Genomic DNA, 14,679 nt, shown 5'->3' with positions numbered 1-14,679 from the left:
GGTTTAATGGTTTTTCTCTCTTTTTCTCTCTCATCTCTCTCTCACTCATTTTTTCTCTCTCCTCTCCCTCTCTCATTTCGTTTTCTCTCTTTCTCTCCCTCTCTCATTTCATTTTCTCTCTTCCTCTCCCTCTCTCGCCCTCACCCTCTCTTTCTATCTCTCTTTCCCTATTAGGTTTAATGCGACCTTCTCTCTTTTTCTCTCTCCTCTCTCTCTCTCACATTTTTTTCTTCTCTCTCCTCTGCCTCTCTCATTTACCTTTCTCTCTTTCTCTCCCTCTCTCATTTCCTGTCCCTTCTTCACCCTGACCCTGTCTTTTTCTCTTCTCTATTATTTTTAGTAATTTTTTCTCTTTTTCTCTCTCCTCTCCCTCTCTCATTTTTTTCTCTCTTCCTCTCCCTCTCTCATTTCCTCTCCCTCCCTCGCCCTCACCCTCACCCATATCCTCTCTTGCTCTATTTGCCTATTATGTTTAACATCTTATCTCTTTTTCTCTCTCCTCTCATTCTCTCTTTTTTTCTCTCTCCTCTCCCTCTCTCATTTCCTTTGGCTCTCTTCCTCTCTTCCTCTCCTTCTCTCATTTCTTCTCCCTCCCTCTCCCTCTCTCATTTCCCTATTATGTTTTCATCTCTCCCCCTCTCCCTCTCCCTCTCTGATTCCCTCTCCCTCTCCCTCTCTCATTTTCTCTCTCTTCCTCCCCCTCCCTCTCTCATTTCCTCTCCCCCTCCCTCTCCCTCTCACAGAGGTGATTGTTGATGAAAAACAAAAGAAGGATGGTATTATTTCTCATACTTCTAAGAAGGCTAAAAGGGGTGAGCCTCTAGCACCACCTTCTAGACTAGGGCTAATGAAAGCAATGTACAAAAGAAGGAGAATACTAAATGAAAGAAATAGCCACAATGTAAGCTTGCTTTAAATATTGAGTTAGCGAGTAGATCTTAAAAAAGTGATGGAAGATAGAATCTAGAATATTAAGGTTAAGTTTACTCTAGGAGAGGTTTTGGGGATTACAAAGAGAGACTTTCATAAGGAAATTATAGATATCATTAGGAGACAAAATAGGTGATTTAGACTACACAGGAACCTATCATGCAAGGTATCAAGATTAAGGAGCTAGTTGAGGAGAGTGATGATGATGTTCTTGTTGAGAATATTGTAGAATGTTTGAAGATTATGAAGAATGTACAAATAGTGTACTATGCAAAGGATGACACATATATATTGATTCCTTATAGCCATTTTTCTAGAAGTCATTGGGCACAAGTGACCATTGAGACAATGGTTAAGATTGTAGAGATGGAGAGACTATGTGTTGCTTTGCTATATCATGGATTAGAGATAAATAACATTATTTGCAATTGTGTGAGAATAGGAATTGGTCCGCAAATGTGGAGCATGGATAATGAATAAGAGCTACCAATAACACTATATGAGAGCTTTATGTAGCATATTTGAGTATGAGGGTGACTATAGGGGATGTTTAAGATTATTAAAAATTTTGTGTGCAAGATTAATATTCTTATGATGTTATTATGGGATAATCCCTTTATCGCACTGAGACACATATGGAAAAAAAAGTTATAGATGATGGTTCTACATATTTACGGGTTTGAAGTAAAGATGGAAAAAGAGATATGTAGTTTATGAAAGTCTATGTGAATCACCCAAGAAACATAAATATATTGCATGATTTCGCTCTCTCCACAGAAGGGCTATGTTTTCACTAGGTACCATTGTCACACGAGGCTTTATTGGTCTTATGACTGAGAGTTTTGTTCTTTTTCATAAGGTTGTAGAGTTGCCTAGAGCTATTGGGTAGTATGTATGCATGAAAGAGAAGGAGTTGAGAAAATCAAGGCTAGTACAAGTTGATGAGTTCATTGATGGGTTGTATGATGGAATATCTTATGTAGACATTATTATAGAGATTGAGAATACGTTGAAAACTGAGGTGTAGAGTGGTATAGTTTTGTGCAGGTTTATTCCCTAGATATCTACCATGAGATTACTAACTTTTTGTAGTAGAGAGGGTTGGATGTTAGGTCTTTTTAGAAAAAAGAGTCAGTGTCTAATATATTTCAACAAGCTAAAAACATGTTTGAATTATTTTAGCCAACATATGGTTGCATGGGGATAAATTATTTCAGCCAAAAGAATTTGATGTCTACATATAGAGTTTGGGACTATTTGTATGCAGACCAAAGAGAAGAGGGATGGTTTATTTTATGTCAAGATTGTGGGAGAGAAGGAAGGAGTCTCACTTGTAGCTTTCTTGCTTGCACGATGGGGGAATACACACACAGGTGGAGGCTGAAAACAATTTTCCTCTTCTTAGTTGTGTAAGCCAAAAAAACTCAAGTACATAGAAATAGAAGAACCCTATATATGGGTCTCAAACCAAACTCAACTAACTAAGGTGGCATATTAAGTGAGACACAAACTAGAGTAGATAAGGATAGCTATCATCTAGCTATTATTCATGGGCGGTGTACCAACCGCATCTGCAACTAACAAGTCGGTGACATAAATGCAAAACGGTCACCCTGGCATATCACGAGTGGAGCTCGATATCTAAACACTCCCCCTCGAGCTCAATCCCAATTCCTGTACACCAAGCAAGTCTCTGAACTTGCCCAGCTTCTCTGTGCCCAATGCCTTCGTGAATATGTCAGCTACCTGATCCTCTGTGCTGAAATAGACTAGATCAATAAGACCTAGTAAAACCCTCTCCCGCACATATAGATAATGCACCTCAATGTGCTTTGTTCTAGCATGATAGACTGGATTATTTGCCAAGTGTATACTACTCATGTTGTCACAATAAATGACAACTGGCCCATCTGTAGGCTGATGCATATCATAAAGTAGCTTATGCAACCAAGCTACCTCACATGCAGCCATTGCTGCACCCTGTACTCAGCCTCTGTACTCGACAAGGCAACTGTAGGCTATTTCTTGCTGCTCCAAGTGACTGCAGCACTCCCAAAAGAGAACACATATCCACTAGTAGATCGTTTATAAAAAATACTACCAGTCCAGTCAGCATCAGTGTATCCATGCAACTGTATCTGAACCCCAGTCTCATAAAATAGTCAATACTGCAATGTGGACTTCACATACCTGAGTATGCGTCTAGCCGCATCAAAATGTGGTTTCCTTGGAGCCTGCATAAACTAACTTACCAATCCAACACCATAGCTCAAATTTGGCCTGGTAATAGTCATATAAATCAAACTTCCTACTATGCGTCTGTATATAGTAGGGTCTTCGAGAAGCTCACCTGCATCTGCGCTCAACTTCACATTCTGCTCCAAAGGAACTGAAATAGGCTTATAGCATGTCATCCCATATTTGGACAGCATGTCCAATCCATACTACCTCTGCAAGAGCCATATCCCACTTGGTGATCTAATCACCTCAATGCCCAAGAAATAACGTAGCTCCCCCAAATCCTTCATCTCAAACTTATGCTTCAATAGCATTTTCACATGAAGGATATCTTCATTACTGTCACCTGTCATAATCAAATCATCAACATAAATGACAAGTAGCATAATACCTTTCTCTATTTTTCTCACATAAAGTGAGAAATCTGCCTTGGAAATCTGAAAGCCAATAGTGACAAGATACTGTCCTATCTTGTCAGACCATGCTCTAGGTGCTTGCTTCAAGCCATACAAGGCTTTCTTCAACCTACAAACAAACTCAGGATGAACAGCATGCACATAACCTGGTGGTTGCTCCATATATACCTCTTCTTGCAAATCACCATGCAAGAAGGAATTCTTTACATCCATCTGATGTAAAGACCATTCCTTTGATGCAGCCATAGCAATGAATGCTCTTACGGTTGCCATCCTTGCAACCGGACTGAATGTTCTTCATAATCAATGCCATATGTTTGTGCATACCTCTTGACTACTAATCTTGCCTTGTATCTGTTCACAGAACCATCTGCATTGTGCTTCACCTTATAAACCCACTTACAACCAATTGCATTCTTATCTTTAGGCAAAGGTACCAATTCCCATGTAGCATTTGCTTCCAAGGCATCCATTTCTTCATCCATGGCTTTCTCCCATTTTTCTTTTCCCATGGCTTGCTCAAAAGAAGCTGGTTCTGGTTCCTATATCACTTTGACCATATAGGCATAGTGAATGGCTGTAAATCCATCATATTTCAGCCTATCCACAGGATACCTTGCTCTAGTAGACCTGCGCAAAGTAGGTTCACACCCAGGTGGCCTTAAAACATCCCTGGTCTTCCTTACTCCAGGTGTAACAATAGAAGGAATACCCAACTCATCATCAATGCTCTGTTCTAAGCCACTGGATTCACCATCCACATAAAAGTGACCTGCATTCACATCAAACATGGACTAATCTACCTTCTCTTTTCCTTTTTGTGAAACTTGCATACCAGTATCTGCATTGTTTTGAGGAGATTCTCCTGATCTCAATCTGCCTGTCCATGGCGAAGAATGTGAACCACTGCTAGAGAGGACAATCCAGGTCCAGTAATATTTTGTGACTGCTGCTTTAAATTCTATGCAACATTACCATTTTGTGCATCTACATCATCAATCACATTTATTGGTTTATACCAGCTACTCATCTCATCAAAAATAACATCTCTGCTCACTATAAACTTACGAGTAGAAGGGTTATAGCATCTATACCCTTTCTGCTGTAGAGAGTAACCAATAAAGATGCACTTCTCAGCTTTTGGATCCAACTTGGATCTCAACTCATCTGGCACATGAACATAGGCAATGCAACCAAAAATCTTCAAATGAGAAATATCTGGTTTCCTACCAATATACCTCTCCTCTGGAGTCATCCCATGTAGTTCTGTAGTGGGAGTCCTGTTCATTATGTAGACTGCTGTAGAAACTGCTTCAGCCCAGTAAAAATCTGGCAAGTCTTTTTCATTGAGCATGGCACGAGATACCTCTCCAATATGCCTTTTTTTCCTTTATGCAATTCCATTTTGTTGTGGAGTATGACTGTATGAATATTGCTGCTTTATGCCATGCTCCTGCAGGAACCTTGCAAACTCATTTGAGAGGTACTCTCCCCCTCCATCTGACCTTAGGCATTTTATTTGCAGTCCTGTTTCTTTTTCAACCATAGCTTTAAGAGTTTTGAAATGCCCAAAAACTTCACTTTTCTTTTTCATAAAATACACCCAAACTTTTCTGCTATAGTCATCAATAAAAGTGACAAAATAATGACAGCCTCCAAGAAATACAACTTTAGTAGTCCACACATCGGAGTGGATTAATTCCAATGGCTTGTTACTCTCTTGAACATGTCTAGGAAATGGTTTCCTTGCCTATTTTCCAAATTAATAGGCTTCACATACCTTATGCATTTCTGCAACCTTGAATTTAGGCAATCCTGCAATAATATTTTGGGCTTGCATTGATTTAAGTCGCTGTACATTAACATGAACAATGCGTTTATGCCAGATATCAATATTTGTAACTACACCGGTCCCATGTGCAAACATTGCTGCACTCAAGTCAGGCATGTTTGCATCCAATGTAAACATTCTGCCCTTCTTCTTTCCTTTTGCTATCAAGTGACCTTTATTTTTCATAACCTCAACAAAGCATCCATGAGGATTAAATCTGACCTGCAAGCCCTGCTCAACCATTTGACCAACAGAAACCAGATTCTTGGTGATATTCGGGACATGAAATACATCGGATAGGTATTTCTTTTTCCCATCCTGCATAGACAAAGGAATTTTTCCAATTTGCACAATAGGATGTGCAGTATCATCACCAGTCTCCACAAATCCTAGTTTTTCCATTTTCCTTGCATCCTCCATCCATTCTGCATGACCTGTCATGTGGTTTGATGCACCTGAGTCAACATACCATACATCGTTGCTTTCTTCTGCACTTGTCACAGAATTGTTCATGTGCTACACCATAAACAAATGCTCATTTATGTCATCACCCTATCTACTAGAAGATGCATAATTTCCTTGTTGCAATTTTCCATTCATGATGTCATTCTACTTTTTATAGCAGTCTTTAGCCATGTGATCCATTTTACCACAGTAGTAGCATTCAACATTACTATTTGCATTTTGGCCTCTTTGCCATCCACCACGACCTCTTTGGCTCCCCCTGCCTCTAGAGTTACCACGTCCTCCTCCATAGGACTGGTTTTCTTGAGTTTGCTGCATATTCTGATTTCTACCACGGCCTCTAGATCGGCCTCCTCTACCTCTGGCTCTACCTCTTCCAGCATTTGAGTAGAAGACAACTTCTTTTGAAGTTCCTCCTGAAGAAGATGCACCACCATTTCTCTGCTCCTCAGAAATTAGAAGAGCAATCAACTCCTCAAAATCATGAAATCTTTCACGGACGGAAATGGATGTTCGGAACTATGCATAATCCTTTCCTAGACCATTCAAGGTCACGGAAACTAAATCATCATCTTCCACTGGCGACCCAATGGAAGCAAGTGCATCTACAATCTTCTTCACCTTCATGTGGTAGTCATTGATGTTCATACTTTCTCTTTGCACATTGTGCAACTCTTGCTTGAGCTGCATTTTCCTGGCTTGCGTATTTGTGCTATACATTTTTGACAAAGTATCCCATGCCTCCTTTGGCGTACTTGCATCTTGAATATGCACAATCATAGAGTCTAAAATACTAATAGACAGCCAGTACATAACTTTTCTAGCTCTCTCATGCCATGCTTTAAATGCCTGCATTTGTTGTTGATTGGGAACATCAGGAAGAACTGGTTCTTCTTCATTTCCTGCAACAAATTTCCAATATCCTTTTCCCATAAGAAAATTCATCATTCTAAACTTCCATGCCTGGAAGTTGTTCTTGTCAAGCTTTTTAGTGACAATCTGTGAAAGAGAATCAAACACCATTACAAAACACTGCAAAATATTATGTCATTGTAAAAAACACAGCTTCACCCTCACAAGGGCAAATCTGCAAAACTGACAAAAGTGGTATTTGACCACACAGTCACTTCCTATTGACGATTTTGCATCAACAGGCAACAAGGATGATTCTGTAACTCCCAATGTCTCTGCGTACAGGCATACGATGCAATTTCTATAGTTACTTTTCACCGACCTGTAGAACAGTGATCGCACAGCATAAAATAGGGCCTTTTCCTAAGTGTGTGCAGAAAACTTCTGCCTCCAAAACAGGCCCCGAAATGGCCCCAAATAAAAAAAACAGAGCCACCAGGGGCTAAAGCCCTCGCCCACAGCATATACTGCCCTCTTGCTACACCGCAAAGGGCGTCTCAATCTCAGACAATGCACTCTTGCACTTTCTGGCTGTGCTACCTGCAGAGACTTGCTCCCAAAATAGAAAAATGAAAGCAGCACTGGTCCTCTTACCAGAACACCGCGAACTTGTTTTGCTTTTTTGAGCTCCTTACCATGAACAAGGCTCTGATACCATGTCAAGATTGTGGGAGAGAAGGAAGGAGTCTCACTCGTAGCTTTCTTGCTTGCACAATGGGGGAATACACACAGAGGTGGAGGCTGAAAACAGTTTTCCTCTTCTTAGTTGTGTAAGCCAAAAAGAACTCTGATACAAAGAAATAGAAGAACCCTATATATGGGTCTCAAACCAAAAACAACTAACTAAGGTGGCATACTAACTGAGCCACGAACTAGAGTAGATAAGGATAGCTGTCATCTAGCTATTATTCATGGGCGGTGTACCAACCGCATCTGCAACTAACAAGTCGGTGACATAAATGCACAACGGTCACCCTGGCATATCACGAGTGGAGCTCGATATCTCAACATTTTAGCCAATAGAGTTGGGTGCTATTCATTTGTAGAAAGAGTTAGGTTTACTAGGGAAAAAAGTGAAGCCACAATTCAAACCAAGTACAAAATGATTGAGAAGAAAGTGTCTACTGATGATAAAGTGCACAATTGCTATCATGCAAGAGAGGGATGGTGCTATGGTACTTGACGATGCAAAAAATAGATATGATTTGGGAGAGCATTTAGTTGGGTAAATGGTCGATCCAACCATGGTTTATATAGGGGAAGTTGTAAAGTGTGAGATGTTGTAGTGGGATTTTAGACTATCATTTGATACGAGAGGGCCTAACAAGTTCATGGATTTAGTTGTAGAGGGTTACATGATAGTTAGATGTCGTAAGTTATTAGTGCCTTATGATCTAGGTGGGTTTGTTTGGGATTGATATGATTTTCTAAGGATGCTTGTGATTTGGGTTTATGATCGTGGTAAGAGAATGAATATGAATATGCTCGCTTGGGCAAAGATCATATGCATATTTGATCTTGATGGGCTACATATTGTGGCACTTTTGGAGGATGTTTAGGTTTGGAGGGAGTGGATGTCATGTGCTTACATGTTGAAAGAAGGAAAAATAGGAAAAAAATATCCATACATATATTCAACATATATGCATATATGAGATTCTTACTCATAATTTTGACAAAATTTCTAGGTTCAAAAGTGGTCTTCAAAATTATCTGAATGTTTATTATTAATTTCTATTAACTTAATGACAATCACAATTTTGGATAGATAGAAAACATATGCAATGAACTATCCTAAGTGCTATAGGTCGTCTAGACCCAAAAATGCAAAAAAGCAATGTGTTTTATGAAAATTATCCTTTTCGACTATTTTGAGATGATTTTTGCAATTCTACCCACACTTTCTTGTAAACTAGGTCTGTTTCGGTTAATTAGAGTACCCGAATGTCTATATTCTAGGTTCTTATATAAAAGTTAGAGTAGAATCAAGTTGTAGGAAAATTCAGGACAAGATTTCACTCCTAAGGGCTTTGATATGGGGATTCTAACTTCTATCAAAAGAGTGTTTGTAATTCAAGAGGGTGTCTATAGTGTATAAAGTTTTTTTTTAAAGACTAATATATATAGTATTTTTTTTCTCTTTGTTTTTCCTTCCATCTTGCCTATTCTCTAGAACCCTTGTGGTTTGTGGCTTAACACATACCCTCCTTGATAGCACATACAATTATGTGCAAATTATGAAATCACCAATGTATGCTAACAATTAGCATTCCATTTGATGTGCTTAAGGGTGGAAAGGTGTTAGGCTAAGGTTCCTTTGAAGAGTTCATCAAAGTAACTATAGTATTTTTATTTTCCTTCAAATTTGGTATATCTCACCAAAATATACAAGTGATGTGATATTGTCAAGTTGTAATAATTTCAGGTTGAGCATGGAATATAGAAGGTTAATGCATCTATTGTACGATGCATTACCTTCATCTTTGAGCCCCCCTTGGTTGTAGTTTTTCCTCTCTGCAATGGCGTTACGTTAAGTGTCATACTCATATAGGTTCCTTTAGATAAGTACAAATATAGAAGATACAATTTAAGACCTAGTCCTATCTTGGAGTTTGATGCAAGCATGAAAGTAGAAACTTGAGTATCATTGACAACATGCTGCATATAATCCATATGCTTGTGGATGGGATGAAAGTCCTATATCATACTAGTGTCATCCATTCTAACTTGCAAACCAATAATATATTATTAGACTTCACTAGAGATAACAACTCAAGTGTGGGCATCACTCATTAGGGTCTATTGCTTGTTTCTAGCATGGGGAATGCTAGGTTATGTGATGCAAAGGTGCATTTCGTAGAAGAAAGAAGGACAACAATGGAAAGGAGAGGCTAAAAGGAGAAGAAGGCCATGGACTCCACCCAAGGTTTACAAGCCATAATGTTAGTACACCTACAACAAGCAATTGCTGCTTGAATTGCTCATCATCTACTCTCAAAATATTGTGTATTTTGTATATCCATTGTCTTCCAATATATTGTGTATTTTGTATTTTGTATACTGTCAAAAACCAAAAAGGATATTCACATGTCCATATTCACAAGTGGTCTTTGCACCTTTGCAAGATCTATGTGGCACAGTGCCCTCATGAAACAAGCAATCGATGTCCATATTCACATGAAACCCTCAAAAACCAAAAAGGATATGGACATGTGAATATCCTTTTGGTTTTTGAGAGTTTCATGAGGGCACTGTGCCACACAGATCTTGCAAAGGTGCAAAGACCACTTGTAGAGCTTGGCCCTATCTTAGCTCATCCCATTTGAATAGACTTTCTTATGCTACCTCTCTTTATACTTTGTAAAATAGATTAAATGTTTGAGTCTCTATGGCTCATGAATTTATAGATACCTTGAATGCATGGCCAATATTTTGTAACACTCTATGCTTTGTGGAATATAGTCTCTTAATGGGTCACAAGTTTTAGTTTTTATCTCTAATGATTTATATCTGATTATGTGAACTTATCATTTGTTGTGCCAACTTCTCAACCTTGCATATCTCATTGTGTTAATTTGTCATTTGTTATGCAAAGTAATCATTTGTTATGCTAAGTTGTCATTGTGCCAACTTATTTTTTATTCATTAGGATTCATTATGGAAGAGTCATGCCTCTCATTATGGTAACTTGTATCCTATCTCTCATTATGGTAACATATCTCTCATTGTGTTTTAATTTAGTTACTCATTACCAACATACTTCTTCATCTTAATTTGTTAAAGCATGAGCTTAAAATTGTACTTGTTTAGGAGACAACATGGTTGCGGGAAAAGATAATCAATAGGTGAGAAACGAGGATGATAATAATGAAGAGAGCAAAAAATGAGCACGGTTTAAAGATGTATGAGAGATTGAAGATTTTGGCAGATGCATTGAATGAAAGGGAGGACCAATCCATAGCCCAATGATTCTCAATGTGGGCCAATCCAACTCACACGTAGTGAAAGGAGGTTAATAAGGCCATGATCGCGGAAATGCCAAGACATTGTGGCCATGATCAAGCATCAATATAAAGAAAGGGCAATGAAAAGTTAGCAAATGACTTCATCATAGCATCAAGGAGAATGTTGAGAACCTTGCACTTCAAGTGTTTGGCCAACCTCTTCATAATTTTGACTCCCTATCATACTTAGAAAATATATGTATATGCACCTTTTTTTATCAACTAGACGATAGACTTCTCACCAAAAAGACCCATAACATGGCAATCAGGACATATGGATGCATAGTATGACAATCACCTGAGATGATTTTCAATTGGCACTACAAGGCGCACCACATTAAACTTACATGCAAGAGAGGAGGCCTTGAAGAACAAGCTAAGAGACTGGATTTTTAGCAACTCCTACAATCCCAAACATTGCTACAAGTGTATGTGTGCATTGAAGGGTAGATTGAGACACTCATAAGGACTATTGAGTATGTGGAGCATCACATTATGGAGAGCGCTTCTCAAGGGGTTTACCACAAGACCACTTTATGAGCGCCCTATTCCATCAATCTTTTATAGCATTTGAAGTTTTTACATCAAGGAAAAAGGAGAGATAAAGTTTCCATGCTAATCCATTACTATCTCATGACATTCGAGCTTGATGAAGGCTACCTCTCAAATCCAGTCATCTAATAGGCAAGACAATATTGAGTGTTTGCATCCATTAGTTGTAGATTTATTTGAAACTCAATTTCCATTGCAATGGTGTGAACTCTTTCTCTCAAAATCCCATCAAATTTTGAGGCTTTGGTCTCAATGTCATCACAATTCTACATACATAGATGCATACCCTTTTCAGAGTTGCTACTTTCAAGAATCTGCAAGATCTTATAATTGCAATACTTGTATACCAACTTGTTGATCATGTTTACCAACAATCTCTTTGTAATAGTGTTTTGCATATATTTATTTGTGCACCAATATCTTTGAAATAGAGTTGCTATCACATTGCATTAGCACATGCACAACTAGGATCCTCAAATATGAATAAGTATCCCTTGCATTCATGGTCCACCAGTTCCATGTCGATTGCTCTTTGGCCATCTCTTGCATAAAGGAAATAGATAATGAACATACACTTAGCTTGGATCTAGAGATATTGGCACATTCTTTGTGTGCTATTTTTTCATTCCCATAGGATGTGTTGATCATAGCATAGAAGTCTACAACTACCTCGTTGTTGCTCCATGAATGTAGGCCCCAATACTCATGATCTAGTAGATACGTGACACTATGCAATTATGTATGGGTTGCAACCCGTCTCCTTTGAACATATTTTAACAACACCTTTCTTTGAGATGCTTTAAATGGTTTTTGTTATGGATTTGTAGTGGAATCTTTAACCTCCTCATGAACATTAAACTCTATTTCATAATCCACCATGTCATCCATACTTTTTCCATGTTTTTTTGTTCTTCCTTCATGTTACAGTTGGCATACTATCTATGACCTTTAAGAATTTATTACCCCTTGATGAGACCAACATGATGTTTATAAATGGTCACCATTGAACATTGGACCCCAACTAAGAGGTTCAATAGTATATCATTAGCAAGAGTTTGAGGTCACTCTTTGGCCTTTTAGCATGTAGAGAGCATGCATTTCCAGCAATGAGGAGAATACTTCTGTGACGAATTTTTTTTTCCAAAAATAATTTTCGTATTTTTGAAATAAAAATGGTAATTTTGATCTTGTTAGTTTTGTAGCACTAAAGCGTGTTGACATATCGAGCTCCACTCGTGATACGCCAGGGTGACCATTGTGCATTTATGTCACCAATGTGTTAGTTGCAGATGCGGTTGGTACACCGCCCATGAATAATAGCTACATGATAGCTATCCTTATCTACTCTAGTTTGTGGCTCAGTTAGTATGCCACCTTAGTTAGTTGAGTTTGGTTTGAGACCCATATATAGGGTTCTTCTATTTCTTTGTATGAGAGTTCTTTTGGCTTACACAACTAAGAAGAGGAAAACTGTTTTCAGCCTCCACCCTTGTGTGTATTCCCCCATTGTGCAAGCAAGAAAGCTACAAGTGAGACTCCTTCCTTCTCTCCCACAATCTTGACATGGTATCAGAGCCTTGTTCGTGGTAAGGAGCTCAAGAAAGCAAGACAAGCTCGCGGTGTTCTGGTAAGAGGAGCAGTGTTGCTTTCATTTTCTGTTTTGGGAGCAGATCTCTGCAGGTAGCACAGCCGGAAAGTGCAGGAGTGCATTGTCTCAGGTTGAGACGCCCTTCGCGGTGAAGCAAGAGGGCAGTATATTGATTTGAGGCCATTTCGGGGCCTATTTTGGAGGCGGAAGTTTTCTGCACGCACTCAGGAAAAAGCCCAGTTTTATGCTGTGCAGCCACTGTTCTACAGGTCGGTGAATAGTTACTGTAAACATTGCATTGTATGCTTGTACGCAGAGACATTGGGAGCTACAGAATCATCCCTGTTGCCTGTTGATGCAAAATCGTCACTAGGAAGTGACTGTGTGGTCAAATACCACTTTCGCCAGTTTTGCAGATTTTCCCTTGTGAGGGTGAAGCTGTGGTTTTTGCAGTGACAGAATTTTTTGCAGTCTTCTGTAATGGCATCTGATTCTCTTTCACAGATTGTCACTGAAAAGCTTGACAAGAACAACTTCCAAGCATGGAAGTTTAGAATGACGAATTTCCTTATGGGAAAAGGATATTGGGAATTTGTTGCAGGAAATGAAGAAGAACCAGTTCTTCCTGATGTCCCCAATCAACAGCAAATGCAGGCATTTAAAGCATGGCATGAGAGAGCCAGGAAAGTTATGTACTGGCTGTCTATCAGCATTTCAGACTCTATGATTGTGCATATTCAGGATGCAAGTACGCCAAAGGAGGCATGGGATACTCTGTCAAAGATGTATAGCACAAATACGCAAGCCAGGAAAATGCAGCTCAAGCAAGAGTTGCACAATGTGCAAAGAGAAAATATGAGCATCAATGACTACCGCATGAAGGTGAAGAAGATTGCAGATGCACTTGCTTCCATTGGGTCGCCAGTGGAAGATGATGATTTAGTTTCTGTGACCTTGAATGGTCTAGGAAAGGATTATGCGCAGTTTCGGACATCCATTTCCGTCCGTGAAAGATTTCCTGATTTTGAGGAGTTGATTGCTCTTCTAATTTCTGAGGAACAGAGAAATGGTGGTGCATCTTCTTCAGGAGGAACTTCAAAAGAAGCTGTCTTCTACTCAAATGCTGGAAGAGGTAGAGGCAGAGGTAGAGGAGGCCGTGGTAGAAATCAGAATATGCAGCAAACTCAAGAAAACCAGTCCTATGGAGGAGGACGTGGTAACTCTAGAGGCAGGGGGAGCCAAAGAGGTCGTGGTGGATGGCAAAGAGGTCAAAATGCAAACAGTAACGTTGAATGCTACTACTGTGGTAAAATGGGTCATATGGCTAAAGACTGCTATAAAAAGCAGAATGACATCATGAATGGAAAACTGCAACAAGGGAATTACGCATCTTCTAGCAGACAGGGTGATGACAGAAATGAGCATTTGTTCATGGTGCAGCACATGAACAATTCTGTGACAAGTGGAGAAGAAAGCAACGATGTATGGTATGTTGACTCAGGTGCATCAAACCATATGACAGGTCATGCAGAATGGATGGAGGATGCAAGGAAAATGGAAAAACCAGGATTTGTGGAGACTGGTGATGATACTGCACATCCTATTGTGCAGATTGGAAAAATTCCCTTGTCTATGCAGGATGGGAAAAAGAAATACCTGTCCGATGTATTTCATGTCCCGAATATCACCAAGAATCTGGTTTCTGTTGGTCAAATGGTTGAGCAGGGCTTGCAGGTCAGATTT

This window comes from Lygodium microphyllum, chromosome 22, assembly GCF_053477565.2.
Source record: "Lygodium microphyllum isolate KBCC chromosome 22, Lygodium_microphyllum_v1.1.10, whole genome shotgun sequence".
Taxonomy (NCBI): Eukaryota; Viridiplantae; Streptophyta; class Polypodiopsida; order Schizaeales; family Lygodiaceae; genus Lygodium; species Lygodium microphyllum.
The sequence above is the reverse complement of the archived record's forward strand: the minus strand, read 5'-3'. Positions refer to the sequence as shown.